The sequence below is a fragment of the Sciurus vulgaris genome (assembly GCF_902686455.1).
Source record: "Sciurus vulgaris genome assembly, chromosome: 3".
NCBI lineage: Eukaryota > Metazoa > Chordata > Mammalia > Rodentia > Sciuridae > Sciurus > Sciurus vulgaris.
Window position 1 is genome coordinate 56,670,867 of NC_136463.1, and position 27,272 is coordinate 56,698,138.

Here is a 27,272-nt window from a genome sequence, read left to right on the forward strand (position 1 = left end):
GTTGCAAGTGAAGTCTAAAAATTACTTGTATCCAAAATCTTTGACCTTTTTGCAGAATTTGTGCCAATAATTAGGGTACTTCAATCATTAGATTATCAGATGTGTGATTACCTAGAGTTAGCCCACATTAATGGAGAAATAAGGATGGTAGACAGTGAAGAACTCTGCTTTTCTGTGTTCAACTTAACAAACTAAGGACCATTGCTCACCAACCTAGCAATCTATGCCTAAAGATGCTTTCACATTACAGAATTTGATAGGAAAAAATCATGATGTTAGGGTATGTTGGCTACATCACAGAATCTTTGATAAAGACCTAAAAGAAGGAAAGTAACCAAGGATGAAGGTAGTGGTTTAAAATGAGAAGAGGAAAGAATAGGAAGGGAAGTACTATATGACCCATTTATTCCACTCCTCAGTATTTATCCAAAGAACTAAAATCAGCATTCTATAGTGATAGAGGCACATCAATGTTCAAGTTCATAGCAGCACAATTCACAAGTCAAGTTATGGAACCAAACCAGGTGCCCATCAACAGATAAATGAATAAAGAAAAGGTGATATATATACACAGTAGAATTTTCCTCAGCCATAAAGAAGAAATGGCAATTTCCCATAACTGCATGGAACTGGAGAACATCATGCTAAGTGAAATAAGCCAGATTCAAAAAGTAAGTCAGGAATCAAATATTTTCCCTTACATGCAGAAGCTAGAGCAGACTAAGGGAAGTAAAAGTGGGACATGGGGAGCAGATCTCACGAAAATACAGGATAAATCAGTGGAGTAGAAGAAGGAGATTGAGGAGCATGGAAGAGGGACAGGAAAAAAGAAGAAATGTGAAATGAATTTGACAAAATTATATTATGCACACATATAAACATACCAAAAATGAATTCTACTTTTATTCATATCAATAAAACACCAATTTTTAAAATAAATAAATGAAATACCAGTAGAGTAGAGAAAAACAAATAGGGGGAAGGAGGAGAGGGAAAGAGAAATCACTGGAGATGGAAACAGGGACTGAGCAAATTAAATTCCATGCATGTATGATTATGTCAAAATGAACTTCGGTATTTTGAATAATTATAATGCACTAATGAAATCACTTAAAAATAAAATAAAATTAGGGGGGTGTGGTTTTGTTAAGAGTAACTCTTTTCAAAGATAGACGGCCACCCAAAAACAACTGAAAGTTTGGTCCCCACTAGCAATGGCAGGAAAGTCAGCACTGAACAGGAAGTAAGATTGGAACACAGCAGTTTCTCAAAAGTCTCTCCCATAAAGCACTCTGCCTGACAGAAGGAGCACCAGACTCACTGTGAAGATGCAACTGGAATAAGCAATTTCACTGGCCCACATGGGGCCTTTGTGAGACTTGGAAAAAGTTTTTCAGGCCCAGGCAGCACCACAGTTGCCCTCCTGACAAGTGATCAGTGCTGATTTGCACATCTCTAAACATGTATGACAGTGATGCTTGCTGTGGACCCCTGTCTGACCTCTTCCATGAGCATGTAGTGATAGCTGATGACCTAAAGAAACATCCACATTGAAAAACTCTGTCCAGGTTTCCCCTGATCCTTCCTTTTCCTTCCTCCTTTGCAGCCCACAGGTCTCTCAGGTCTTATGTGTGGTGCCTCTGCTCTGTCTCTGGCTCAAGTCCTCTCCCCAACAATAGCCTCTGCACCACGGGCTTTCTCACTTTTCCTTTCAATGTATGCTCTTAAATTCAGTTGTGCACACTCAGCAGTGAAGGATACAGTTCTCATGTCCTGTTGATGTGTCACATTTCACAAGATGTTAGCTCTCTCATACCAGGGAGAATTATCAGACCAATTAGACATCTGAATATTATCACTTTTACCTCAGTCTTCTTAACTCTTTGCTTTAATAGCCTAATTCTCATACTAGTCTCGGTGACTGAATATTGATTGTATATGGGGTGGGGTAGGGGGAACTGCCTGGAACTTGCCATCCTCCTGCCTCAGCTTCCCGAGTAGCTGAGATTACAGGTGTATGGCCACTGCATTATTTATATTGACAAATGTTCATGGTAAACTCCTATAGTAGAAAAATCAGACAGATAACAAATAAATCAAATAAGACTTACCTATCTCAAGGATGCTCACCAGAGAACACTACAGATAAAAGTATCAGAGTGATATTCCACTTTCTGAAAGCCCCCTTGTCCTCCTCCACCTCCAGACTGACACATGTATTCATTGTTTTGGTTCAGATGTGGAATGTCCCCCAAAGGCTCATGTGTTAAAGGCATAATCCCTGATGTGACAATATTCAGACCTGAGGCTTTTTTGAAGTGATAGGATCTTGAGGGCACTAACATTATCAAAGGTTTAAGCCATCATGAATGAATGGACTATGGAGAGGGGGTGGAAAGCATAGGAGGTCAGGCCTAGTTGGAAAAAAGTCACAAGGAGCATGGACTAGAAATGTATTTTTTAAATATACGTATATATTTTTTTTTAATTTGTTCCTTTTAGTTATACATGACAGCAGAAGGTTTTTTGACATAACATACATACATGGGTATATCTACCCATTTTTATGGTTGTACGTGGTATGGAATTACACTAGTCAGGTATTCATCTATGAACTTAGGAAATTTATGTCCAATTCATTCTACTGCCTTTACTATTTCCATCCTCCCTCCCTTCCCCCCACTATCCCCTGTTCAATCTGGTGAATCTCCATGCCTCCCTCCCCACTCCCCCCTATTGTGAGTCAGCATCCACATAGCAGAGAGAAACTTTCTGCCTTTGGTTATTTAGGATTGGATTATTTCACTTAGCATGATAGTCTCCAGTTCCATCCATTTGCCAGCAAATGCCATAGTTTCATTCATCTTTACAGCCAAGTGATTTATTCCATTGTGTGTGTATACTCCATTTTCTTTATCCATTCATCTGTTGAAGGGCACCTAGGTTGGTTCCATAGCTTAGCTATGTGAATTGAGCTGCTATGAATATTGATGTGGCTGCATCACTATAGTATGTTGATTTTAAGCCCTTTGGATATATGCTGAGGAGTGGGATAACTTGGTCAAATGGCAGTTCCATTGTGAACCAAAATAAATCTGTCTTTCTTCCTTTAAGTTGTTTATGTCAGGTATTTTGGTCCCAGCAAAAAAAAAAAAAAAAAAAATCAGAAAAAAAAAATGCCAACTAATGCATTTGTTTAAGACTTGGTTTGGTCAGGTTCTCACCTTGCCTGGATACATGATGGAAGAGCCCCACCCTGGCCAGAGGCACCTCATTGAGCTCCAGATCATACCATGAGCAACATGACCACCAGAAGAGGGTAGGCAGGACACTATGACCTATGCCATCATTACTCCCATGGCCTTCTTGGGTCAGCAGAACTTGGGATGAGTCCATATCAGAAATGACAGCTGTGGATATGGACCAAAGATTGGTTAACTCAGCATTGCCAGGGATCTTGATAACTAGATCAGTTACAGTGCCTGCCTATGAAGCCTTAAACACTCCACAGTGGGAAACCCAGAGCTTGTGCCCTGGTCACCATATGGCTGCTAAAACTAAAGTTTTAAGCCACAGTCGGCTGCAGGCTTTGGCATTCTCACACATCAGAAGATCCTTCTTTGGTTTCATTTTTGTACTTCAAATTTCTCCTATTTTGTTGTTAAAAAAAAACAATGCATTTAAGGTTTAACTATTTAATAGTTATGTTGGGTGTTTTGCATTGGGTGGGTTTTCCAGGGCATCTAGTTCACAATAACTGCTGGAAACCACTGGAGTCAATTATTTATTGTGTCAGCATAGAAATCTGTTTTGTGCTTTATTGTTGTTTTGTTTTTGTGTTCTGTTTTGTTTTTTGCCATACTGGGAATTGAACCCAGGAGGAGCTCTACCACTGAACCATACTTTCAGTCGTTTTTATTTTTTAATTATCACTAAGTTATGATCATGCTATTTCAGCCCCCGTAATAGCTGGGATTGCAGGTGTGTGTAACAATGCTTGGCCCAAATAGAAATCTTGATGATGTGAGTGCATCTTCAGAAGGAAGGGGTGTTGTAAGAAGGGCATTGCCAATACTTCTTCACTAAAGGAATTCCTGTCCAGTTTTGTAATGAAAGAAAACTGAAAATTAAACTTCACATACATAAATTCTTATTCAATAAGAATACATAAATTCTTCACATACATAAATTCTTAAGCAATAGAGGCTTTCCAAGAACATGTCCACTCAAGTGAAGTTACCCTTGTTCCAAACAGTATGTAGTGGTGGGAGGATGAGGAGTTAAAAAAGGAGCAGGAAGACATCAATGTGACCAGGGTAGACTTTCAGGGATGGGGGAACGGCAGTTGGTTTTTTTTCTTTTACTTTTTTTTAGTTTGTTTGTTTGAGGGGAGATAGTTTTGGTACTGGGGATTGAACCCAGGGGAATTTTATCCAGTTCTGTTTTCTTTTTTTCTTTTGATATAGACTCTTGCTATAGGCTGATATAGGCTGACCTCAAACTTGTAATCCTGCCTCAGTCTTTCAAGTTGCTGGGATCACAGGCATGTGCCACCACACTTAGTATCAAGATGGACATTTTGACTTTGAGCTGGCTTTGCAAGCAGAGTAGGGCAAGGATTTGGGAAGATTTACAGAGAATGTATTCAGGTGGCACAAAGATTTCAGAAACTATAAGCATCTGTTCTGAGTTAAACACTGTTCAGCATCCACAGGTACATGTTTATGAGCTTATTCACTCAGTATTCTTGAATCGAGAGATGATTGATCACACCCAAATTTCATGAAGATTTGTGAGTCGTGCAACCACCAGCAACAACGTTTGTGGAGGCCTTGAGCAGCAGACACAGTTAAGAGTGAGAAAAGACAAATTAACTAGGCAAACCCTCCCTTTTAGCATGGCACAGATGAGCACAGTTGTGATAGATCTTTGCACAGTGAAGTACCTTCTCCCAGGATTGTCAAGCATGCACTTTCTTCCTTCTCTTTATTCATGGTTCAGAAGCACATGTGAATTAGTACAATATTCATAGAAGTATTGCACATGGCAACCAAGAAGCATATTTTAATATTAAATAAATTGCATTACCCCTAAAATTGTAACACAAATATAACTTCTATGACACTTAAGAGATGTCAAGCCAGTCACTTTGGCACGTTCCTGTAGTTCTAATTAATTAGGAGGCAGAAACAAGAGGATTACAATTTTGAGGCCACCTTCAACAAAAGAAATCTAATGGAGGTGGGACTTGGATGTAGGTCAGAGGGAGAATACTCCTGGGTTCAATTCCCACTATGGCAGAAAAAGAATAAAATTAAAATCAATTAAAAGACAAGAGGAAAATATCACAATTTTATTGAAAAGAAGATTTTGTAAGTTTTTCTGTAATAATTGTTGCTATAGGTAATATATAAATATTAAGCTCATAGTTTATATTTAAATCTAGTTATCCCTTTCAGAATCAACAATTTTATCAAGGATATCCACTCTCACCACTCCTACATAATACAGTACTAGACAATCTAGCCAGAGCAATTAGGCAAGAAAAGGAAATAAAAGGGATAAATTGTAAAGAAAGAAGTCAAAATAACACTGTTTGAAGATAATATGATCCTATAGTTCCAAGATCCAAAAAATTCCACCAAAAGATTGCTAGAGCTAATAAGTAACAAGTTATAAAATCAACATACAAAAATTCATAGCTTTCCTATGTACCAACAAAGAATCTGGTGAGAAAGAAATCAAGAAAGCAATTGCATTCATAATGCCCTCAAAAAAATTAAATACCTAGGAATAAATCTAATCAAGGAGAAGAAAGACCTCTATAATGAAACTATACAGTACTGAAGAAAAATATTGAAGAATACACAAGATGGAAAGACCTCCCATGTTTGTGGGCAGGTATAATAAATATTGATTAAATAGCTAAACTACCAAAAGTAATATGCAGATTAAATGCAATTCCCCATCAAAGTACCAATGATATTCTTCACAAAACTACAAAGAAAAACCATCCTATAATTCATTAGGAAGAGTAAAAGACTCACAATAGTTAAAGCATTCCTAAGCCAAAAAGCAATGCTGGGGCCATCACAATTCCTGACTTCAAATTAGACTACAGAGCTATAGTAACAAAAACTACATAGACACACAGAACAATGGTGCAGAATATGACTCAGAGAAAAACCCACACAGACGCAGTCATCTGAGCCTTAATAAAGAAAAATTTTGAGGCAGTTTATTGGTTTAAGGCTCTTAACTTCTTGGACACAGAATCTACAAATATGATTGTTGGCGGATCTACCTGAGACAACTTTCTTGGCCCTTCTGAACCTCTTTACATCTGTGAGACAGTGGGTTGACCACCTTCCTCCCTAAGCAGTTTCAAATATTTTAATAAAATCATGTTCTTGAGAGTGTTTAACCCGTAAAATATGGTAAGTAAAATCTATGTTGAAGAAAGTAAATCATTATAAAAACTGAAATGTGAGAAATAAAAAGAAATGAAATGAAAAGCAAAGAGAGGGATGAACTCTGTGATTAAAAGTTGACTAAATGCATTATCCCTCCTCCATAACCTCCATCAAATATTCTCTTCCTGTTTTGACCTTTGTTGTATTTTATTTTATATACAAACTATTTACTCTCAAAATTATTTTTATTGCTTTTATAAAATTTTCCCATTGTTTGACTACTTGCAAAAAATAGTTGGCTATCTTGAGGTGGGTTGAAATGCATCATAATATTTGCCATTAGAAGTAATGGTAATGTTCTCATTTAGCAACACATTTGTCAGGGACAAATTAAAGTCATTATTAAGGATTAGGTGCCTTTAGCACCTTAGGAAAAACTCTTACACATATTTATCACTCAGAGCTTCTACTTAGGATTTACATATTGTCATGGGAAGGGTTCACTAAATATTTGTTGTTCAATTTGTCCTCCCTTGCTTAGAATGACATTTATAGTATCGTAAATTCCTTGGTGGGGGCAAATATTATATCTCAATTCATCTTCCCTTCCCAATGACCAGCACAGGGCCAGTAATTACTAGTATTCATCATCTATGTATTATGTGAACCTATGAGTGGAGTTGTTCTGTTCTTGTCTGCCAAGGAAGCATCTCAAACCCATTCTTATTTCCAGTCATCCCAATACCTATTCCTTTTATTTGCAAAATTGTCTACTGGGCCCAGACAATAGGTAAAGCTGTCTAGGCACCAAATAGCATCCTTTCCAGGACCACACAACTGGTAAGAGCAGGATTCAACTGGAGCCGAGACAGTGCAGGTCCAGGGCTTGTTCTTAACCACCACACTCTCCCAGATCCTGAATAGGGAGACTTCAGGAGGTGAGAGCCTATAAGACCATCAGGAAATGTCTTCTTCCTTCTGGCATTTAAACTATTTGTCATTTAGTTTCTTTTTAAGTCTTTTTCATTAAACACTAGAATTTGTAAAATAAGTGCACAAAATGCCACTGTTGTCATTTTGCTCCAATTTTGCAATCATCTAGGTGAGAGCCCACAGCCCATTCAGAACAAGAAGGACACAAGCCCTGGGCCTCTTTACAAGCTGGAGAGAGGATGGGCGCCAAAGTTCTTGGACCAGCCTTGAAGATTCTACAGCTCATCTACTTAAATATTGTCTCCCTTTGCCTTTGGAGGAGAGGCCGGTCCTCCACCCAGTGCTGCCTGGCAGTCAGCAGGTGGTACAAAAAGAACTGAGTTGCTAAAAACCCAGCGAGTTTACTAGTATCTTCCATAGTTGGAGAGCAAATTACAGGGTGTCTGGAATTTGTTTCCACTCCTGCCTCTGCTTCATCCATCTCCCTCTCCTCTGGTACAGACTTTCAGTCCAGGTAAATATAACCAGGTCTTTATAATTCTGGAGAACAAAACCTTTTAAGTTGATGAAAAATGTTCTGCTACTTAAGTGAATTAGATTAAGGCAAGCCTTCTCCTTTCTAAGAGGGCTCTCCTTACCCTTCCACCTCAGCCCTGCCCAGCTCCTCCCTGCTGTATCTTATCATTCCAGGGTCCTAACTCTCCCTATACCCCGCAGCCAAAGATTCAGCCCTTACCCAGTACCCCCACAAACCTCTTCTTTCTCAGTCTCTTCAGACCTAGGAAGACACCTCATCTTCTGAGAGCAATGCCCAACACTGATGACCTGAAAAATCCAAAAAGTTTCTCCATGGGCTGCTGATACACACTTGCCAAGTAGAGCTTCTAAGCACCAGGACAGAGCAGTCCATTAAGGACTGGGGCTGAGTCAGACTGGCATGGGCTGGGATTCCAACACAGTGGATGTGATCCTGGTGAGGCACTTCAGTTCTCACCACCCATATACTAGTCTACCTAATAAGGATAATAATAATTCCTACTTCCTGGATAAGTGACTTTCTGTATAATCTTCCTCTTGGTCACTGAATCTTTCAAGTTGTCCACTCTTAATCAGAGTCCAGGGGACAACTACAAACAAACTCCCCAAACATGGCAATCAGATGGTAGCTTAGACCCTTTGCAAGATGACCCTTTCCAAACTGCTCATGACTTCTTTATAAAGGTTTTCATCCTTCATCGATGGACATTGCTATGAGAAGATCTTACAAAGAAAAATGACATGACTTCAATCATTTTAAAAACATGTTTCAAGATGGGTGTGGTGGTACACACCTATAATCCCGATGGCTCAAGTGACTGAGACAGAAGGATCACAAGTTCAGGGCCATCCTCAGCAACCTAGCAAGGCTATATGCAACTTAGTGAGACCCTGTCTCTAAGTAAAAAATGGAAAAGGGCTGAGGGTGTGGCTCCACAGTTAAGTTCCCAGGGTTCAAATCCTGGTACCAAAAAAAAAAAAAAAAAAGAAAAGAAAAAAAAGTTTAAAAACAGGTTGTTTCAACATATTTAACATCCTTGCTTTTTGTTTTGCATGATGACAAAATGTGTGAAAAAGAAAAACAAAAACAAAATGACAAATAAGCAATTTAAAGGCTTAATATCTCTGCATACTTACAAAATAGTGAGTAATTTAATTTTTTTATAGTACCCAAGGGCAACTAAAGACTGAGCCATATCCCCACCCCTTTCTGTTTTTTATTTTGAGACAGGGTCTCACTAGGATGCATACAGCCTTGCTAAATTCCTGAGGCAGATCCAGAACCTAGGGTCCTCCTGCCTCTGCCTTCTAAGACACTGGGATTACAGAAGTGCACCACCACGCCCAGTTTGAGTACTATTTTTATCAGCACTAGGGATGAAACTCAAGTCTTCACACATGCTAGGCAAGTGCTCTAACCCTGATCTACTTCTCCATACCAGCAGCGAATAATTTGAACAATGGAATCAACAATGTCTGGGAAAGGCTTAAACTTCAAGTGCATGTACATTATATTGCAATTCTTGGAAACCTCTATGGGTTATGATTTAACAAAGGTGAAAATTGTGGTTTACTGCCTTCAGTTGCCCAATCTTCTCTTTCTTATCCTAATATAGCCAAAACCTTTCTCACTGTTTATTCAGGATCTAACTAAATAAATACACCAGAATTTAAAAAATTATGATAGTGTTCAAATAGCCACACCATTTATATTACATCAAGAAAATACTCAGATACACACTTAAGACATCCACCAGAGCTTTACTAACTCACAAATGTTGTACAGATGCTGTTTAAACTAGATAATAACTTGAGAACTTAACCAAAAGGAACAAAAGGAATTTTACTTGTGGATAATTGAAGAACTGTTTAGAATGATTCAGTTCCCCAAATGTGGGCTTATCAGAGCTTATCAGAGCTCTCTTTACTGTTCTTTGTAGGACACCTTCATAGCACATGTGACCTAAGAATACAGATGAGAGGAGTGGCCATTTCCAGAGAACTCTAATTAAATGCACTTAACAGAATTCATCTATGGTAGAAAAGCCCAACTTGAATAACCCAAACTGAGGTTCTCAAACTACTACCTAGAATAAAGCCCCTTGACATTGACCCCAAATTTTGCTTTTCTCAATCTCAATTTTCCCAAATCTAAAACATAGATAAAATTGGTACTACTCCCATGACTGAAAATCATGGCATGAAGCTGAGGGCATGGAGTTCACCATATTGATTTTATGAAGGGATTTTGAATCTTTCGGAGCTCAAAAGCTTATGCTCAATATCATTGCTGTTGACTATAACTAATTCTTATTTAACCATTTTACTTTAGATTGGTTCACCAGATGACCTGGAAAAATTATCATATAACAATATTAAACACTTCAAGATGCCTTTGGATTCTAAGAAGTTTACCTACTTTCTGTATATGTTCCAGAAAAGCATTAGAATCTGCTTCTGTGAGAGGGGTTCCCCGCCCTTCAGATGCCAGCACAGATTCTTTTGCTCCCTGATGATATTTTTAAAATTTTTTGTTTTCATTATTTGTACATGACAGTAGAAAGCATTTATACATTTTGATAAATCATACATAAATGAAGTGTAATTTTTATAATGGCACATATTGTAGGATCACATAGATCATGCAGTCATATATGTACAAGAGGTAATAATGCCTAATGTTGTTTGTTAAGAACTCTGACCTCTTCTCAGCAAAACATTGAATAGCTACTTCAGAAATACAACAGCCAAACTACAAAAAAGACAAAGAGAAAATGGAAATCTGAAACAAAAGAAACATTTTTTTATTTAGGAGGAAAATGACATGTGAATCTGATGTATTTGATTGACATATCATAATTATACATACTTATAGGATGCAAAGAGATAAATTCACGTGTACATTGCATAATGATCAGATCAGGGTACTTAGCAGATACATTCCATTAAACATTTATCACTTTTTGTGGTAAGAACTATTCAAAATCCTCCCTTGTAGCTACTTTGAAATGTACAATGCATTATTGTTAATGATATTCTCTCTTTTGCATAATACACTGATGTCTTTTCAAATGGCTCTTTCAAAAATGGAAAGGCTTCAGCTCAATTGAGGGCAAAACATGCAGATCACTCCCCTTAAATTGACTTTAAATGGATGACAATGGCTTACTGACTCACCTGTTGACTTGGAGCTAAAGTCAAGAGAAAGAGAGGGAGAATGATTAGGCCAATGTCTGCATTTCCCCAGTAACTTCCTATGTGAACAGGACCTTGGCTCAGTGCATCCTTTGATGGCTTCTCCTCACTCGGGCTGAGTCACCGTAAGGCTGATGTAAATAGTATTTACTCTGCTGCATTACTGACAAGAAAGGACTGGGACTAAAGGACTGCATGGGAGGTTTCATTAGTGACAGAAACCCACCGCATCCTTGAAGCAGCCTGAGGATGCATGTGTCACGCTCACTGTCTAAAGAACAGGCACCCAGTTCTTTCTCCTACTTTAACTCCCTCTGGTCTCCTTGTATACAAAGAATATGCAATTACTTCAGCTACTTATATTTCCAAATCCTACATCTGTTTTTCTTCTGCAGCACATTGATTGAAAATGCTTAAAGACTTAAGACTTTCATCTCTAAAGGACATCTTTTGTTAACAAGGGTGTCAATTATGAGAAGTTTGCAGCCCTCGCAATGAAGGAAGGCACATAGAAGAAACCTTAACCTAAGGATCATAAAATAAGTCCTCAAAAATGTACAAAATCCACTCATTTTGTTAGAGAAATCAAAATAATTAATGACTAGAGAAAAAGAAAATATTTAAAATCTTCCTCATGAAAAATTAAGAAAGGTACCAAAGACATGATTTAGAAGTGATGACATTAGTACAGTTCACATCATCTATCAATCTACCTGTCATATATCCATTCATGACTATGAAATAATCAAATGATAAAATTGTAGCATGTTCTACACATCCGATTGCTAGGTTTTCCTGGGTGTGAATAGAATCATGCAACCTCCCAGAGCTGTGCTCATGTGGTAGAAATAACAGGAGGAAGGAAGGGGAAATGCAGGGAGAAGGAAGAGAAGAAAGGAAAGAAGGGAGGAAGGAAAGAACAGATTGAAAGAGGGATGAAGGAAGGAAAGCCCTTAGCACATATTTATTATGTTTTGGGGTGAATTACTATTATAGTAAAAGTAATAATACCTTATGTAATAAGAAAGTATTATGTAACCTGAGCTATTCTAAGTGCTTTGCATACATTATCTCATTTTTTTCATATTGAATTTTTATCTTTGAATAACATGGGTACATGCTTTAGATGTATTTAGTACTAGAACAGTCCTACATTCCACCCCATCCCTCTCCAGAAGCAATACCTTTCAAAATTTTTATCTACTTCTTCTAGTACTTATTACCATATTCCTAAATAACATGGTTTTGTTGTTTGTATTAGTCATTTTTCTCTCATTATAATGCAACATCCAAGGCAATTAACTTATAAAAGAAAAAGGTTATTTACTCATGATTTTGTAGGATCCAGTGTATGACTGAGTGACTCCAAAGCTTTTGGCCTCTGATGAGACAGCACATCGTGGTAGGAGTGTGTGGTGTAATGAACTCAGTTTGTGAGCCAAGCAACAAAATAAAAAAGAGAATGATGGGAAAAGACTGCACAGTCCCCTGCAAGTGCTCACTCCAATGACCTAAAACTTCCCACAGGTTCTACCACTTACCAATAGCACCACGTTAGGGACCAAGCATTTAGAATGTGGATCTTTGGAGGACACTTACCCAAACCATAGCCCTGCTGTTTTTTCTTTTCTTTTTAGCCGTGTTATTTCTTGATTTTTCTCAATTACTTTATATTCCTTCTTAAGCAAAATAGGGATTTCATAACTTCACTCTACACACACTCACACACACACACACACACACACACACACACACATCAACCTCCCCCATCCTTTCTCTCCCATATTTCTTCCTTCAGGTTCATAAGTTCAGCAACTTAGTGAGACTCCATCTCAAAATTTAAAAAAATAAAATAAAAAGGACTGTGATGTAGTTCAGTGGTAGAGCAAGACCCCTGGGTTCAATCCCTAGTGTCAATAAAATAAAATAAATTAATTAGTAGAAATATTTGGGAGTGGATGCTATAGGATAAACTACTAACCTTTGCTTAACTTAAGAACTAGAAATTTAAACCCAATCTTAGTTCCTACATGAGATTGTTTCAAAAAGAAAGTTTTAGTTCACACCTGAGGAAGACACTGAATACAGAAAAAAAAAAAGAGGGATTGAAAGAGATAAATCTTTCCAATGCCTGCTTTTAGGACTATTTTGGATAACTGTATCCTATTCTCAATACATCATTTAACTGATTGTAAACAGGTACACTCAATTTTAACACAGCCCTTCCTGTAGTTCCACAGATATCTTAATTGAGGACTGTTTCAACAATCATGTAGGTTCATTAACACCTGTAAATCATCCCATATTCTTAAACAGAGACATTCCTCTCTAGTAGTGAGAATCTCTTAGAACTTTTCTGTATATCCTGACTGCAAAGGTCTTCATTACCATCTTCGTGGAGATTAGTGCTGCATCTGCTACGATGAGAAAGTGCACAATAACAGTTTGATTTCATAACTATGGCTTGTTAAACTGAGAATATAATTTAAGTGTCACCTGTTAATTCAAGTTTAAGACGGATTGGTGTGGAAGAGATAAAAAAAATAACAATAAGAAAAAGAAGCAATAAAGTAAATATGTCTGGCAGGGGGAGAATGTATAGATTTGCATAAATTGGCAAGTTAGTATCTTCGCTTAAAAACAAAGAATGCAGAAGGCATGATGTTGGTGGGGACACTGGGCAGCCACTTCCTGACCGAAGAAAAGATGTGGAGTGGACTGCGGCCTCCTGGCCTGAATGAAAGTGATGTTGAATCAAATTCTGAAGACGAAGCCACACTGAAGAAGTCTGAACTTGACTTACAGGAAGATAAGGAGGATGGGAGTAATAGAGACACAGAAATCTCAAGTTTCTCAGTAGATGGACCAAAAACAGAAACAGAGGCCAATGCAGATGCATATGAAGAATGCCCTTCTGGAATTCCTGTAAATTTGTGGAATAAATTTCGAGAATTGCATAAAAAAACATTCTGAAATGAAAGCCTCAGCTTCAAGATTCAGAGGAAAAAAGAGAAAATGCTCCAGAAAAGATAAATTGAAGAATGAAAAAGAATCTCATAATGAGCAGTCTTTAAATGAAACCCAATGGAAGGAGCTTATTCAGTACTTTGGAGTCAATGATAGCTTTGAACCGCCTGTTAAAAAGAAAAGGGTTGACAAGACCACAACAGGAGCACAACATAAACCACAGTTGGAGTGGCACTGCCCTTGACTTCTGAGGTCTTAAAAAGCAGATAGACCAGGCTGTGGAGGAGTGGATACTGAGAAAGCTGAAGAACTCAGCAACCAGCTTGCTACTCGAGAGCCTGGCGTAAAAATTGCCAAAGCAATCGCCTGTCACAAGTTTGTGAAAGCCAAAGAATGAGCCTGAAAACTCTCAGACAACTGGAAAAAAGGAGAAACTTGCATGGGGATTTGAAACAAAGAAGAGATGAGAAACCAAAAGCAAGAAGGGATATATGTCAGAGTTCTTCAAGACACTTGCAGTCTTTGGTGCTCAATTTACTGAAAAGATCTTCCTCTTAGGTTAAATATGTCAGGAATTGATAGAAGTAGAAAAAACTAAGCATAAAACTTTGGAGTTTATTAGCAAATTCTTTTCAGCCTTTTTCTAAGGAGTTCATTCTATTGAAGTGAATAAAGTGAAGCATTTTATTTGTGTAAGAAACATAAGCATACATACAAGAAAAGAAATAGGATTTTATTTATTTATTTGTATAGACCTACACTATAAAATCAATTTTGCTTTTCACATGTTTGGTATAGCACAGCCTGTGAAGTCCGTGTACTTTCTTATCTGTTCTTGGCATAACTACACTTTTTCTGGAATTGTGCTTTTAAGATTGGCTTTTGTTTATAATGGATCAGTTATAAATGCAAGACATAAGTCTCAACTGATGTTTTCTTTGCAAATGTATTTAATTACCCTGATGCTATCAAAATAACTTTTTATTCTTTATTGGAGGTACCAGAGTTAATATTTCATAGTCACATATTAAAAGCAATTGATTAATTTTTGCATACTTTCAGATTGGTTACAATGCAAAGGGGACAGAATGTACTATTTGGAGGATGATTTAAATTCAGTGAGGCCTAGAAATGTTTTCCTAAATGTCTCTTGACCTTGTCATTATTTAAATTGGAAGATGATTCTTAGAAGAGAAAGTGGTAAAATTACATTAAGCAATGATAACTCAAGATAACATATATTTGAGTTGTCTAAAAACTGGTTTATTTTTATTCTCTTATTCATTTCTCCTTAAAAGATGGAATGAATGAATGAGGCTAAAGAGAGGAATGGTCCCCCAGGAAGTACTTTTCATTAGATGTGTGTTTCATAGTTCTAATGGGAAAGGGCCTTGAGAAATCAGATGATAAGCTGGTAAGGAAGTCCTTGGTTGATACTATGTTATAAATAGTAATAAAACTTTATTCATTTAAAAAAACAAAGAATGCTAGCTAATATAGATACTAATAATGAAGAGCTATTGTAAATAAGAGATTCTCAGAGAAATCTACAGTATTCTAGAGTTGGAATCTTATTCTAGCTTGGAACCATAGGCGTTCGGGTTAAAAATGACTAGGCTACTACTTCAGTCACCCAGAAGTAAGCATTGGGGCTGGAACTCTGTTGAACAAGGGATTCCTTTCCTAGAACAACATAAGAAGTATTAAGAATTCCAGGGGCGATCCAGGATGGCAGACTAGAGGGTGACTGAATCTCCTGTCACTCCAGAACCCAGGATTCAAGAAGGGGAGGCATTGAGAGACTCAAACTAAAATTGAGCCACGGGGTGAGTCTCCCCCACCAGGTGAAGCTTGGCCTGGGTGGCAGGCCCGGATAGGGACGGCTTATCAGAGCAGGGCAGGGCAGCTAGAGTCTTCCCCAGGTAGCCCTGCTCCCTCCAGCAGTGGGCACCTCCCACATGGCCAGCTTCTCAGAGCAGGCTGGCCAGTGAGAGCTTTTCTGCACAGAATCAGCTCCATGTCCTGGAGCCAGCGGCAATCTCTGGCCCACAGGCATCTTCAGGGACCAGGACAGGGCAGCCAGGGACTTCACCAAGCAGCCCTGCTCCCTCCGGCAGCAGGAGCCTTTCAAGGCTAGCTTCATGGAGCAGACTGCCAGTGAGAGCCTTTCTACACAGAGCCAGCCACAAGTCCTGGAGCCAGCAGAGAGCTCCAGCCCGCAATCAGCCTCTGGGACCAGGGCAGGACACCCAGAGACTTCTCCAGGCGGCCCTACTCCCTCCGGCCGCAGGCTCTTTCCACAGGGTGATCCAAGATGGCGGACTAGAGGGTGACTGCATCTCCTGTCACTCAATAACCCAGGATTCAAGAAAGGGAGGCATTGAGATACTCAGACTAAAATAGAGCCACGGGGTGATTCTCCCCCACCGGGTGAAGCTTGGCCTAGGTGGCAGGCCCAGATAGGGGTGGCTTCACAGAGCAGGGCAGGGCAGCTAGAGTCTTCCCCAGGTAGCCCTGCTCCCTCCATGGTGGGCTTCTCCCACACGGACAGCTTCTTGGAGCAGGCCCCCCAGTGAGAGCCTTTCTGCACAGAACCAGCTCCTAGTCCCAGAGCCAGTAACAGGGTAGGGGCAGCTTTCTTAAAAAGCACTGCATTATCAAGTTCCTCCAAGACTTCAGGCTACTGAAGTCTGGGAGGTGATATACTGGAAATCTAAAGGGACACTGTAAGCCAATAGAGGAAATCTGCACTATCTCAGAGTCCCACTGACATCTGACCAATATGAGAAAACAAGCGAAGAAAATGTTCCAAACAAACCTAGATACTATATCCATAAAACCCAATGATAGCACACCAGAAGGAATGTCAGAAAGGGAGTTCAGAATGTACATAATTAAAACAATCAGGGAAGCAAACGAGGAGATGAAAGAGCAAATGCAGGCATTGAAGGAGGAGAGGAAAGAGCAAATGCAGGCATTAAATGATCGCACCAATCAACAGTTAAAAAGAACAAATATGGGAAGCAAGAGATCATTTCAATAAAGAGTTAGAGATACTGAAAAAAAAACAAACAGATATCCTTGAAATGAAGGAAACAATAAACCAAGTTAAAAACTCCATAGAAAGCATTACCAGTAGGATAGAACACCTGGAAGACAGAACCTCAGACATTGACTACAAAATATTTAATCGTGAAAACAAAGTTGACCAAACAGAGAAGATGGTAAGAAATCATGAACAGAATCTACAAGAACTATGGGATATCATGAAAATGCCAAATTTAAGAATTATTGGGATTGAGGAAGGCTTAGAGAAACAAACCAGAGGAATGAACAATCTATTCAATGAAATAATATCAGAAAATTTTCCAAATCTGAAGAATGAAATGGAAAACCATTAAAAGAGGCTTATAGGAGTCCAAATATACAGAATTACAATAGACCCACAACAAGGCACATTATTATAAAAATACCTAACATACAAAACAAAGACAAAAAATAAAAATTAAAAAAATAAAGACAGAATTTTAAAGGCTGCGAGAGAAGAGAATCAAATTACATTCGGGGGGAAACCAATAAGAATATCAGAAGATTTTTCAATCCAGACCCTAAAAGCTAGAATGCATGGAACAACATTTACCAAGCCCTGAAAGAAAATGGATGCCAACCAAGAATCTTATACCCAGCAAAATTTACTTTCAGATTTGACGACAAAATAAGATCCTTCCATGATAAACAAAAGCTAAAGGAATTTACAAAAAGAAAGCCGGCATTACAGAACATTCTCAGCAAAATATTCCATGAGGAAGAGATGAAAAACAACGATGCAAATCAGCAACGGGTGGAACTAGCCTAAAGCAATAGCCAAATAAAGGAGAAACCAAATCATGTCAAAAAACAAAAATGAGTCAAATGACTGGGGATACAAATCATATCACAATAATAACCCTGAATGTTAATGGCCTGAACTCATCAATCAAAAGACACAGACTGGCAGATTGGATTAAAAAGAAAAATCCAACAATATGCTGCCTGCAAGAGACTCATCTCATAGAAAGAGATACCCATAAACTAAAGGTGAAACGATGGGAAAAAACATACCATGCACATGGACACAGCAAAAAAGCTGGAGTATCCATCCTCATTTCAGATAATGTGGACTTCAAGCCAAAACTAGTCAGAGGGACAAAGAAGGACATTACATACTGCTTAAGGGAAGCATAAATCAGCAAGACATAACAATCATAAATATCTATGCCCGAAACATTGGCTCATCCATGTACATCAAATAAATCCTTTTAAATCCAGAAATCAAATAGACCACAATACAATAATACTAGGCAATTTTAACACACCTCTCTCACCACTGGATAGATCCTCAAACACAAATTGAATAAAGAAACCATAGATCTCAATAACACAATCAACCATTTAGACTTAACAAACATGAGTAGAATATACCATTCAACAAAGAATGAATACACTTTCTTCTCAGCAGCACATGGATCCTTCTCTAAAATACACCATATTTTATGCCACAAAGCTAATGTTAGCAAACACAAGAAGATAGAGATACTACCTTGTATTCAATCAGATCATAATGGATTGAAATTAGAAATAAATGACAGAATAAAAAACAGAAACTTCTCCAATACGTGGAGATTAAATAATATGCTATTATATGATGAATGGATAACAGAAGACATCAGGAGGGAAATTAAAAAATTCTTAGAAGTAAATGAGAACAAAGGCACATCATATCAAAATGTCTGGGACACTATGAAAGCAGTACTTAGAGGAAAATTTATTTCATGGGGTGCATTCAACAAAAGAAGTAGAAATCAACAAATAAATGACTTAACACTACAGCTCAAAGCCCTAGAAAAAGAAGAGCAGACCAACACCAAAAGTAGTAGAAGACAGGAAATAGTTAAACTCAGAGCCGAAATCAACAAAATTGAAACAAAAGAACAATCAGAAAAATTATCAAAATAAATAGCTGGTTCTTTGAAAAAAAAATACAAAATTGATAAACCCTTAGCCACACTAACAAAGAGAAAGAGGGAGAAAACTCAAATTGCTAAAATTTGGAATGATCAAGGAAATATCAAAATAGACACTAGTGAAATACAAAACATAATTTGAAGATACTTTGAAAATCTAGGGGGGATTCAAGATGGCGGACTAGAGGGTGGCTGCATTTCGTGTTGCTCCAGGACTCAGGACTCAAGAAGAGGAGATATAGAGAGACTTAGGACCAACTCAAAGCAGCCGGGTGAGTGTCCCCCATTGGGGAGGCGTCCCGGACGGGGCGGTAGCCCCAAAAGCAGGGAACTTTGTGAAATAGAGCTGCCGGCGAGACGCCCCTACCCCCGCTGGAGCAGTGAACGCGGACAACTGGGAGCATTGGAGAGGTGGCTGCTCACCAGAGGGCTTGGACTCGGCGCAACCCACCCGGGCTCTGGGAGGCTGCCCAAAGGAGAGGGTGCGTGGTGAGCTGTTTGGACTGAAAGCGACCACCCCTGAACACAGGGGGCTGCCCAGAGGAGAAGGAGAAATACGGCTCGGCACGTCGCTTGGACTTGGAGCAGCTGTGCCAGGGCTCTGGGCGGCTATCCGGTGGAGCAGCGTGGTGAGTGGTTTGTACCCAGAGTATCCGCTCCTGAACACAGGGGGGTTGTCTGGAGAAGGAGGAGGAGCGCGGCGGGGTGCTTGGGCTCGAAGTGACTGCACCAGGGCTACAGGTGGCAGTCGGGACGAGAAGGTGCACAGTGAGTTCCTGGGACTCGTGACGAACGCACCAGATCTCTGGGTGACTGCCTGGTGGAGAAGGAGGTGCGTGGTGGGTCACTTGGACTTAGAGTGACCACACGGAACACCAGGTGGCTGCCGGAGGAAAATGCGTGTGGCGGGTCACTGGGACTTGGACCGATTGTAAGGGGATCCAGGTGGCTGCTCAGAGGAGGGGCCGCATAGCCAGGAGAAAAGTGCAGAGCAGGGTCCCAGGGCCTAGGCGGCTTCTTGGTGGAAGAGCCCCACAGACAAACTGAGGGGCGGAGCGAAGGCTCCAGGACTGCAGGCAGCTTCTCTGAGGAGAGGCAGCCTAGGGAGATTCGACTGCAAAGGGCGAGGCTTCCAGGCCCAGGAGGTAGGTCCGGGTCCCTGGGAACATTGCAGAAGAAGGCTGCCCAGCCCAGGCGGTAGTTGTGAATTGAACGGAACCTCTGGGAGGGAAACCGACCAGCGAGACCTCCACACTGTGTGAGTCCTCCCTGTCGGGTGAGGTTCTCCCAAAAGGACAGTAAAATCAGAGACACAGGCCCAAACTCGCCTTGCATCAGCCCACATCCTACTTCCCCTTTGGATGACCATTCATCAGCAAGTGAAGGTACCTCTGCCCACTAGCAGGGAATATACCCCACCGGAAGGCCACCACCCCTAGGGAGTCAGCTTCCTTGTGGAGCATCGCATTATCAACTTCCTCCAAGACTTCAGGCTACTGAAGGCTAAGAGGGGATATACTAGAAATCTTCAGGGATATTATAAGACAATAAAGGAAATCTGCAATATCACAGCGGTCAACTGATACCTGAACAATATGAGAAAACAAGGAAAGAAAATGCTGCAAACAAATCTAGATGTTACATCAATGAAACCCAACGACAGCATGGCAGAAGAAATGACAGAAAGGGAGTTCAGAATGTACATAATTAAAATGATCAGGGAAGCAAATGACAAGATGCAAGAGCAAATGCAGGCACTGAATGATCGCACCAATCAACAGTTAAAAGAGCAAATACAGGAAGCAAAAGATCATTTCAATAAAGAGTTAGAGATATTGAAAAAAAACCAAACAGAAATCCTTGAAATGAAGGAAACAATAAACCAAATTAAGAACTCCATAGAAAGCATAACCAATAGAATAGAATACTTGGAAGACAGAACATCAGACATTGAAGATAAAATATTTAACCTTGAAAACAAAGTTGAACAAACAGAGGAGATGGTAAGAAATCATGAACAGAATCTCCAAGAACTATGGGATATCATGAAAAGGCCAAATTTAAGCATTATTGGGATTGAGGAACGCTTAGAGAAACAGACCAAAGGAATGAACAATCTATTCAATGAAATACTATCAGAAAATTTCCCAAATCTGAAGAAAGAAATGGAAGATCAAGTACAAGAGGCTTATAGGACTCCAAATATACAAAATTACAACAGACCCACACCAAGGCACATTATAATGAAAATACCTAACATACAAAATAAAGACAGAATTTTAAAGGCCGCAAGAGAGAGGAATCAAATTACATTCAGGGGGAAACCAATACGGATATCAGCAGATTTTTCAATCCAGACCCTAAAAGCTAGAAGGGCCTGGAACAACATTTTTCAAGCCCTGAAAGAAAATGGATGCCAACCATTATACCCAGCAAAACTTACCTTCAAATTTGATGATGAAATAAAATCCTTCCATGATAAACAAAAGCTAAAAGAATTTACAAAAAAAAAACCAGCATCACAGAACATTCTCAACAAAATATTCCACGAGGAAGAGATGAAAAACAAAGAAACAAATCAGCAATGGGAGGAACTATCCTAAAGGAATTGTCAAATAAAGGAAGGACCAAGTCGTCTCAAAATAAATAAATAAATAAATAAAATGCACCAAATGACCGGGAATACTAATCATATCTCAATAATAACCCTGAATATTAATGGCCTGAACTCATCAATCAAAAGACATAGACTGGCAGATTGGATCAAAAAGAAAGATCCAACAATATGTTGCCTGCAAGAGACTCACCTCGTAGAAAGAGATACCCATAGACTAAAGGTGAAAGGATGGGGAAAAACATACCACGCACATGGACTCAGCAAAAAAGCTGGAGTATCCATCCTCATTTCAGATAATGTGGACTTCAAGTCAAAACTAGTCAGAAGGGACAAAGAAGGACATTACATACTGCTTAAGGGAACCATAAATCAGCAAGACATAACAATCATAAACATCTATGCCCCAAACAGTGGCTCATCCATGTATGTCAAACAAATCCTTCTCAATTTCAGAAACCAAATAGACCATAACACAATAATACTAGGTGATTTTAACACGCCTCTCTCACCACTGGACAGATCTTCCAGATAAAAATTGAACAAAGAAACCATAGATCTCAATAACACAATTAATAATTTAGACTTAACGGACATTTATAGAATATACCATCCAACCAAGAGCGAATACACTTTCTTCTCAGCAGCACATGGATCCTTCTCTAAAATAGACCATATATTATGCCACAAAGCTAATGTTAGCAAATACAAGAAGATAGAGACACTAGCATGTATTCTATCAGATCATAATGGATTGAAATTAGAAATAAATGAAAGAGTAAAAAACAGAAGATACTCCAACACCTGGAGATTAAACAATATGCTATTACATGATGAATGGATAACAGAAGATATTAGGAAGGAAATTAAAAAATTCTTAGAGGTAAATGAGAACAAAGAAACATCATATCAAAATCTCTGGGACACTATGAAAGCAGTACTTAGAGGAAAATTTATTTCATGGAGCACATTCAATAAAAGAAGTAAAAATTAACAAATAAACAACCTAACACTACAGCTCAAAGCCCTAGAAAAAAGAAGAACAGACCAACACAAAAGTAGTAGAAGACAGGAAATAGTTAAACTCAGAGCTGAAATCAACGAAATTGAAACAAAAGAAACAATACAAAAAATTGACAAAATAAATAGTTGGTTCTTTGAAAAAATAAACAAAATTGATAAACCCTTAGCCACACTGACAAAGAGAAAGAGGGAGAAAACTCAAATTACTAAAATTTGGAATGAATAAGGAAATATCACAACAGACACAAGTGAAATACAAAACATAATTAGAAGCTATTTTGAAAATCTATACTCCAACAAAACAGAAAATCTCGAAGACATCAACAAGTTTCTAGAGACTTATGAATTACCTAAACTGAACGAGGAGGACATACACAACTTAAATAAATCAATTTCAAGCAATGAAATAGAAGAGGTCATCCAAAGCCTACTGACAAAGAAAAGTCCAGGACCAGATGGGTTCTCAGCCGAGTTCTACAACACCTTTAAAGAAGAGCTCATTCCAATACTTCTCAGAGTATTCCCTGAAATGGAAGAGGAGGGAACCCTCCCAAACTCATTCTATGAAGCCAATATTACCCTGATACCTAAACCAGACAGAGACACATCAAGGAAAGAAAATTTCAGACCAATATCCTTAATGAACATCGATGCAAAAATTCTCAACAAAATTTTAGCAAATCGCATACAAAAATATATTAAAAAGGTAGTGCACCACGATCAAGTGGGTTTTATCCCAGGGATGCAAGGGTGGTTCAACATCTGGAAATCAATAAATGTCATTCACCATATCAACAGACTTAAAGTTAAGAATCACATGATTATTTCAATAGATGCAGAAAAAGCATTTGATAAAATACAGCATCCCTTCATGCTCAAAACCCTAGAGAAAATTGGGATAGTGGGAACATTCCTTAACATTTTGAAGGCCATCTACACTAATCCCATGGCCAATATCATTCTAAATGGTGAAAAACTGAAAGCATTCCCCCTAAAAACTGGAAAAAGGCAGGGAAGCCCTCTTTCACCACTCCTATTCAATATCGTTCTTGAGACTCTAGCCAGAGCAATTAGACCAAGGAAATTAAAGGAATACGAATAGGAAAAGAAGAACTCAAACTATCCCTATTTGCGGATGATATGATTATATACTTAGAGGAACCAGGAAATTCCACCAGAAAACTTTTAGAACTCATAAGTGAATTCAGTAAAGTAGCAGGTTACAAGATCAATGCTCATAAATCCAATGCATTTTTATACATAAGTGATGAATCCCAGAAAGAGAAATTATGAAAACTACCCCATTCACGATACCATTGAAAAAAATAAAATACTTGGGAATCAATCTCACAAAAGAGGTGAAAGACCTCTACAATGAGAACTACAGAACACTAAAGAAAGATATTAAAGAAAACCTTAGAAGATGGAAAGATCTCCCATGTTCTTGGATAGGCAGAATTAATATTGTCAAAATGGCCATACTACCAAAAGTGCTATACAGATTCAATAAAATTCCAATTAAAATCCCAATGACGTACCTTACAGAAATAGAGCAAGCAATCATGAAATTCATCTGGAAGAATAAGAAACCCAGAATAGCTAAAGCAATCCTTCGCAGGAAAAATGAAGCAGGGGGTATCGCAATACCCGAACTTCAACTTTATTACAAAGCAATAGTAACAAAGACGGCATGGTACTGGTACCAAAATAGACAAGTAGATCAATGGTACAGAATAGAGGACACAGACACAAACCCAAATAAATACAACTTTCTAATACTAGACAAAGGCGCCAAAAATATGCAATGGAGAACAGATAGCCTCTTCAACAAATGATGCTGGGAGAATTGGAAATCCATATGCAACAGAATGAAATTAACCCATGTCTCTCACCCTGCACAAAACTCAACTCAAAATGGATTAAGGACCTTGGAATCAGACCAGAGACTCTGCAGATTATAGAAGAAAAAGTAGGTCCCGATCTTCAACATGTCGGCCTAGGACCAGACTTCCTCAACAGGACTCCCATAGCACAAGAAATAAAAGCAAGAATCAATAACTGGAATAGATTCAAACTAAAAAGCTTTCTCTCAGCAAAGGAAACTATCAGTAATGTGAAGAAAGAGCCTACAGAGCGGGAGAATATCTTTGCCAATCATACTTCAGATAGAGCACTAATCTCCAGAATCTATAAAGAACTCAAAAAACTCTACACCAACAATACAAATAATCCAATCGACAAATGGGCTAAGGAAATGAACAGACACTTCACAGAAGAAGATGTACAAGCAATCAACAAACATATGAAAAAATGTTCAACATCTCTAGTAATAAGAGAAATGCAAATCAAAAGTACCCTAAGATTCCATCTCACCCCCATTAGAATGGCGATTATCAAAAATACAAGCAACAGGTGTTGGCGAGGATGTGGGGAGAAAGGTACACTCATACATTGCTGGTGGGGCTGCAAATTAGTGCAGCCACTCTGGATAGCAGTGTGGAGATTCCTTAGAAAACTTGGAATGGAACCACCATTTGACCCAGCTATCCCAGTCCTTGGTCTATACCCAAAGGACTTAAAAATCAGCATACTACAGAGATACAGCCACATCAATGTTCATAGGTGCTCAATTCACAATAGCCAGATTGTGGAACCAACCTAGATGCCCTTCAATTGATGAGTGGATAAAGAAACTGTGGTATATATATACAATGGAATATTACTCTGCCATAAAGAACGATAAAATTATGGCATTTACAGGCAAATGGATGAAATTGGAGACCATCATGCTAAGTGAGATAAGCCAATCTCAAAAAATTAAAGGACGAATGATCTCGCTGATAAGTGGATGATGACACATAAGGGGGAGGGTGGGGGGAGTTAGTGTTAGGGTTAGGGTTAGGGTTAGAGTTAGGGAGGGGGACAAGAATGGAGGAAGAAAGGACTGTTTAGAGGGAAAAGAAGGGTGGGAGGGTGGGGGGAAGGGAAAAAATAATAGAATGAATCAAACAACATTATCATATGTAAATTTATGATTATACAAATGGTATGCCTTTAACCCACGTACAAACAGACAAACAACATGTATCCCATTTGTTTACAATAAATACAAAAAGAAAAAAAATCTATACTCCAACAAAAACAGAACACCTCAAAGACAACAACAATTTTCTAGAGGCATATGAATTACCTAAACTGAATGAGGAGCATATGCACAAATAAATCAATTTCTAGCAATGAAATAGAAGAGGTCATCAAAAGCCTACCAACAAAGAAAAGTCCAGGACCAGATGGGTTCTCAGCCGACTTCTACAAAACGATTAAAGAAGAGCTCATTCCAATACTCCTCAAAGTATTCCATGAAATAGAAGAGGAGGGAACCCTCCCAAACTCATTCTATGAAGCCAATATCACCATGATACCTAAACCAGACAGAGACAAATTGAGGAAGGAAAATTCCAGAACAATATACTTAATGAACATCAATGCAAAAATTCTCAACAAAATTTTAGCAAATCGCATACAAAAATATATTAAAAAGATAGTGCACCACGATCAAGTGGATTTTATCCCAAGGATGCAAGGTTGGTTCAACATCCGGAAATCAATAAATGACATTCACCACATCAACATACTTAAATTTAAGAATCACATGATTATTTCAGTAGATACAGAAAAAGCATTTGATAAAATACAGCATTCCTTCATGCTCAAAACACTAGAACAAATTGGGGTAGTGGGAACTTCCCTTAACATTGTAAAGGCCATCTACGCTAAGCCCATGGCCAATATCATTCTAAATGATGAAAAACTGAAAGCATTTCCCCTAAAAACTGGAACAAGGCAGGGATGCCCTCTTTCACCACTTCTATGCAACATCGTCCTTGAAACTCTAGCCAGAGCAATTAGACAAACCAAAGAAAATAAACGGATTCGAATTGGAAAAGAAGAACTCAAACTGTCCCTGTTCTCTGATGACATGATGATATATTTAGAGGAACCTGGAAATTCCACCAGAAAACTTTTAGGACTCATACGTGAATTCAGTAAAGTAGCAGGTTACAAGATCAATGCTCATAAATCCAATGCATTTTTATACATAAGTGAAGAATCTTCAGAAGGAGAAATTAGGAAAACTACCCCATTCACAGCAGCATCAAAAAAAATAAAATACTTGGGAATCAATCTCACAAAAGAGGTGAAAGACCTCTACAATGAGAACTACAGAACACTAAAGAAAGAAATTTTAAAAATTCTTACAAGATGGAAAGATCGCCCATGTTCTTGGATAGGCAGAACTAATATTGTCAAAATGGCCATACTACCTAAAGTGCTATACAGATTCAATAAAATTCCAATTAAAATCCCAATGATGTACCTTACAGAAATAGAGCAAGCAATTATGAAATTCATCTGGAAGAATAAGAAACCCAGAATAGCTAAAGCAATCCTCAGTAGAAAGAACGAAGCAGGGGGTATTGCAATACCAGATCTTCAACTCTATTACTAAGCAATAGTAACAAAAATGGCAGGGTATTGGTACCAAAATGGACAGGTAGATCAATGGTACAGAATAGAGGACATGGA

At 38.6% G+C, this 27,272-nt stretch overlaps 2 pseudogenes across 2 annotated transcripts in view; one reads left to right on the forward strand and one right to left on the reverse strand.

Annotated features, from left to right (window-relative positions):
* The window catches only part of LOC306655724 (olfactory receptor 1E5-like), a 517,137-nt pseudogene that overhangs the window by 156,725 nt on the left and 333,140 nt on the right, over positions 1–27,272 (reverse strand). The gene's annotated exons all lie outside the window — the stretch shown is intronic.
* On the forward strand, positions 13,785–14,608 carry LOC306657704 (protein FAM204A-like; annotated as a pseudogene). The gene is made up of 2 exons: positions 13,785–14,242; positions 14,298–14,608. The product of its transcript is annotated as a protein FAM204A-like (transcript).